Genomic DNA, 6144 nt, shown 5'->3' on the forward strand with positions numbered 1-6144 from the left:
TCAAATATGTGGTTAATATGAGCTGAACTTGCTATCTTAGAAACTTAACCTCCTCCATCTGCCCAAATAAACCTCCTAATTTCTGCTGCCATCCTTTGCCTGTCAGCGCTTGTGTGTTAGCAAAGCCTAAGAGCTTCCTAATCCCCGCTAATGCCTGCTGGCTGGGGGATGATAGTAGTAGTGGACAGAGGGAAATGCATGAGAGCTTTGTTGCTCCGATAAGTTGCACCTACTGACATAGTTTCCTGCTTATGTGTGCTTCGACACATATAGAGCGTCAGATAAATAGCAGGTGTATCTTCATTATCTTCTTCCTTTAGACCCAGTTTCATTCATCCTCATCTTTGGCTGCGTCAGCATTTACACATGCTGACCTTCCGTGGCTGTGGGACGATTTTAGCGTCTGTTAAACACTCGATAATCCAAATATATTTATCCACTTAAAACACTCTTAACAGTTTCCAAAAAATAAAATGCAGCACAAAGTTCACGACAGAATCAATAGTGATTGAGTTGCAGGAGCTCTCACCACGGTTTTAAATCCCATCACAGTGTATGGACGGAAGATCTTCCAGGGTGACGCAGAGATGTCCACAGAATATTTAAGATGGAGCTTAACTGAACAAAGATGACACACAGCGAGAACAGGTTTGTGTAGGTTCTTACTCATCCACGTCTTTTACTCAAAGGATTTAAAAACGGACCCAGGTTTGATCGGCACAAAGGTCACACAGTTCTCATGCTCAATTCTACCGTACAAATAAATAAGATGTTCAACAATCATAATTTAATTTACTAATATTTTACAGCAGAATAAGCCTGCTGGAATGTATCATAAGGTATTTTTATAAATTAATTCCCATAATGCACTGCAGCAGTTTAAGCAATATGTGAAATGAGCGCGTGGACATGTCTTTTATTCATGATCAGTTGATCGGATGTATATATTCAGGAGTCTATTTGCCTCTTTTTTTTTACAGTTGTGTATTATGTTGTATTTACTGCTTGTTGATTTTTCTTCTTCGGCAACAAACCTTTGTTGATTCTGGGCTTTCAAAAGCCACAACTGTTGACCAAAGAGCTTACTTATGCTTTTTATTAACAACCACAAAAACAGTAAATGATAATCTTTTCTTTGCTGTTTTGACTGACATTTTCCTTTGAATATTATATAATAGTTTTGTTGTATAATACTGTTGATGACGCTTCATGAAACAGCTGATGAGGTATCATGATACAGTGTCTTTATTTTGAAAGACCACTAGATGTCACTTTCAGTTAAAACAACTAATGCCAGGTTTAATTGAAATAGGAGATGAAAACCAAGTGCGCCATCTTGTGGCCTTTCAAAATAATACACTGTATCATGATACATCATCAGCTGTGTCATCAACCACTACCAATGTTTATTATATTTTAACATTTCCTGTTTTATATATAAAGTAATTAAGTGCAGGAACAACATACCGCTGTTATAAAAGGTTTTATAAGCTTGCTTCAATCCAGTCAAGGGTTTATTGTGGCCCCCAGGCACATTTCCCAGGTCTGTTTTATTGAAGGTAAGTCTTGTGCAGACTTGTACATTTTTGTGTTTTGGGGTAAAGTTCATTAAGAAGTGTGCGACTTTTAAAGAAAGTATCCAAATATACAAGAGCAGACGCCAGTCAAGGCTTGTTTTGGGGACCTTGAACTGGATTGGAGAGGCCCGACGTAAAGGTCAGACAGTCTAAGCCTTCGCCTGTGTTCAAAACTGCCTTTGGGATAAGTGTTCAAGCCCTTGGCCCACCAACCCCCGCCCTACGCCCCTCCCGTGAGAACAGCAACAGTGAGCGGCTCCCCTGGGATATACCCTGCAACCCTGAACTCCTGTCATGTTCGTGGGGCCACAGTGATCCTCATCAGAAACTCATAAATGCTCTGCTAAGGCCTGTATATCGTGCAATGTGTGCGCAAATTTAACAACAGTATGGACAGCAAATAAGAGCCATCGGAATTTAAAAAATATCAAATTAAATAAATATTTTTAAGTATTCAAAAAACATTAAATTAAACCTTTCAATGTACAAATTATTGAATTAAATTATTCAATAAAAATAATGAAACATAATGAAAACATTTAAAGTCTTAACATTTAAAATGTTAAATTAAACCATACAATATTCTGATGGCACTGATGTACTACCAGACAACAGCCTTCCAGTCCAGGTCTGTCTATTGTCTATTGCGATAGGAATAGGAACAGATGTGACCTCAGAATAGAGGACATGGTTTGGTTTGACTGGTTTGAATATTTCATCAGAGGTGTCCATGGAATATACGACAGGATGTGTCAGAACGAATGAAAATACTATTTTGGAGAATTACGTCGATTCCTTGGAAAGAGGAAAAGATGAAGGATTCGTAGAAAGGCGTTAACTCAGACCTAAAATGGACAAAAGTGAGTCATATCCCGATGAGAACAAGTTTTAAAATGAGTTGACTCGAGTCAAGGAGAAACCAGACTCAAATTTCCTGTCCAGACTGAAGGAAGTCTTCCCGTCGTCAGCCAGGTTTAGATGCATCATTGAACTGAACCCGAGCTCATGTTCGTTTGTCAAGATTGAGATCAGAAGTTAAAGTTTTACTTAAAAAAAGATAAACTAAATATAATGGTTTACTAATTTTTTTCTGATGATTTGTTATGAAAATGAAGCCCTCATCAAAAACATAAATATATGTAAAGTTCTGTCATGAAAATAGAATCTCAAATAAAATAAGATGTGTAAAAAATAAATCACATTATAGTTCATTCATGTAGCATCACACTCAGGTTCTTGAATAAATAAATGAAGGTTATAAAGGAACATTTTAACCCTAAAAAAATCAATTAAGGTCAAAGCAGACATCATAAAGGTTTCCTGGCTATTGTTCAATAACTGTGATGGGAACCAACATCATTGCACCAAGAGAGGTAGAACAATGCAGGTGAATGAAGAAACTGGGAGAGGAGGTGGATTAGAGGAAGATGGATCGATGCTTCTCTATACAGAACATAGGAGTTGGGTTGGGCCGCCTTGAATCACCGTAGGAGGAGGATCTGTGGTCAGCCGTGATTCAGTATGTGCAATGGAAAGGCCAATGTTGCCATGGTAACAGAGGATTGTGTCACAAGAAGCGGGAAGTTCAAAAGGTCATGAAAAATGGTACAGTGTATTTAACGTTAGTTTGCATGAAGAAGGCTGAGTCACATGACCATTCCTATAAGATTTACATTCAGTTCTAGAACACGTGATGATTTTAATATAAATTAATCAATAAAGTAACTTGTGGTCTACCTGTGAGTCACTGGTTAAGAATTCCCAATCGGTCCGTTTACTGAAATCCTGCTGTTGAAATCAATGTCTACTTCCCTGCATTAGTCACATGTTCCACTTTGCTAAACTCTGGAAATGAAGCCCTGAGCGGCGAAAACACAAACACAAACATGTGGGTCAATGAACACAGATGGTAATACAACCATGAAGTTTACATATGCAAACAATTACGAGAGCTATAGTGGCGTTTTTTTGCGACTCCATCCACGCATAAAACAAAAAAAGTATTGCGTCACTTGTTAGTTAAACAGGACATTAGACCAGAGAAGGAAGCGCTCATAAACAAACTCAGATATAAAGAGGGAATTTACAAGGAGGTATATCAGAGTCTGATGGACGTTTATGGCTAAACAAATCAATCATAAAGTAAAGCTTGATGTGTGCTTATGAACACTACAGTCGTTTGACAGCACTTCAGCATATCAACACTTATATTATCTACACATTTAAGTAAGTAAGTAAGTAATGGCTATCTGTACGGCGCCTTTCTAGACCAGGGTCACAAAGCGCATTAACAATCAAAATCAGGGAAAAGCCTGCACAAATAAGAATGTTTAAGATGTTTCTTGAAGAAGTCAGTAGATCCATCAAACACAGAGGGAGAGGAAGATCAGTAGATTCTGATCCACAGACCTAAGATCAAGAGCTGAGGTGTAAGGCTGGATCAGATCACTGATGTAAGGAGGAGCCTGACAATGAGTAGATCTGAAAGTAAGAACTAGAATTTTAAAGTTGATCCTGAAAGAAACTGGCAGCCAGTGAAGAGTTTTAAGGATCAGAGAAATGTGAGTTCTTCTACTAGAGAGAGTCAGAATTATTGCTGCAGAGTTTTGTATTAACTGCAGGCGAGACAGCTTCTTCTTGTTAAGACATGAAAATAAAATGTTACAATAGTCTAAACGAGAAGACACAAACGCATGGATTATAAACTCCAGCTCGTGTTGTGACATCGTTTTCCTAAGTTTAGAGATTTTTCTCAGTTGAAGGAAACAGTTTTTGGTCAGTTTTCTGCAGTGTTGAACTAGAGACATTTCTTTGTCAAATACAACACCCAGGTTTCTCAGGCTCAGTTTGACAGACCCAAATATTGACTCAACCCTGGAACCTTATCATCAGGAGCAATAACCAAAGTTACAGTTTTTTCCACATTTAGCTGTAAAGTTTTTCACTCAGCCATTGTTTGACTTCTAGCAAACAATTGACTAAGCTGTTCAGCCTCTGGGGCTCAGTTGGATCAAAAGAGCAGTAGAGCTGGATGTCATCAGCAAAAATGTGATAAGAAACATCACGAAATCTCTTAATGATTTTAACCAGGGGAAACAAGTACAGCAAAAACAATAAAGGACCCAGAACAGAACCTTGAGGGACTCCACACAACAGATCTGCTGATTCAGACCTCATTTGATTGGCAGATACACTGAAACTGAGCCCAGAAAGGTAAGATGAGAACCACTGTAACACAGACCCAGACAGTCCCACTTCATCCCTCAGTCTTCTCAGCAGGATCTGGTGATCAACTGTGTCAATGGATGAGGACAGATCCAAGAGAACCAGAACAGTGCAACGTTGAATCGTGTTATTAACCATCTCAAATGATCAAAGACTATTAAATAAATGTAGCATTTCTCCCTGAAACAGATACTGCAAGTTTATAAATACTTTTTGTTCTTTCTGAAAAAAAAATGTACTGAGCAAAAAGTTTTCTTTAATATATATGGTTAATTAATAATTGAAAGTATTTATTTATTTAAGTAGAATAAAAAAATGTTGGGGGTTATTTCTGTCATCCTTTCTGCTCTTTCTTTTGGTAAATGTTTCTTCAATCTTTTTGGGGTTCATTTAATTTAGTTTCTTAGTCTGTTTGTAAGTAATATTTTCAATATAATCCAAAATCTTGACAGAACCTCCAACCTGCAGATGACTCCTGACTCCTAGGGCAGGAGCTTGTGGTACAGAAGAAAAACAATAAAATTACCAAAAGAAACAGAAAAAATACCGGAAAGATTAAATCGTAAAAAATGGAAAAAAGTTACTTCAGAAAAAAAAAAATATACAACTTTCTGAAAAATATCTTCCACAAAAAAAGATATGTCATTAAAATGTAGTTGTCACATTTCATTTGTGAATGAATGCAATATGCACTCTTATAATAAATGTCAACATTTTGCAGTAACAGAAAAAAGGCAGTTAAAATAATAAATAGAATGTCTGTCTCGGTGCTTGGTTCTGTTTTTCTATTGCCTATTTTGTGTGTTATTTTATTTCATTATTTTATTTTGTACTGACACCACAAAACAATCCTATGTTGGCAATAAAAGTTCCTGATTCTTGTATGATGAAAATGTGACATCTTTAAAAAATATACATGTTGAAGGGTGTCCTCTCGTTAAATTAGTTGTTGTTGAAATACTGGCAAATATTAATACATATAAAAATAATGCTCTTTTTTGGTGAAATCAATTCATTAATATTTGTTATTATAAACTGAAAGAGTGTTTTACTAACACTTATAAAACTGAGCCTGTGTTTTTATTTCTTTAGTCACAGACTTTTGATGAATAAAGTCATTCCTGCGCTCTTTTAGGAGGTAACGCGCTGCCCCCTTCTTTTGATCAATGGTATTACAGAAACAAACTGACTAGTGCTGCTATGAAGGATTAAAACCACAAGATGGAAGACGAAGACAACATCAGGGAGACGCTGCTTGTAATCTTTGCAAACTTTATTGGGACATTTAACCTTGACAATATATCCGTGTTTCGTACACTTTCTGGCTCCATAACTTTACTAT

Source organism: Callionymus lyra, chromosome 7 (assembly GCF_982586985.1).
Source record: "Callionymus lyra chromosome 7, fCalLyr1.hap1.1, whole genome shotgun sequence".
Classification (NCBI taxonomy): Eukaryota; Metazoa; Chordata; class Actinopteri; order Syngnathiformes; family Callionymidae; genus Callionymus; species Callionymus lyra.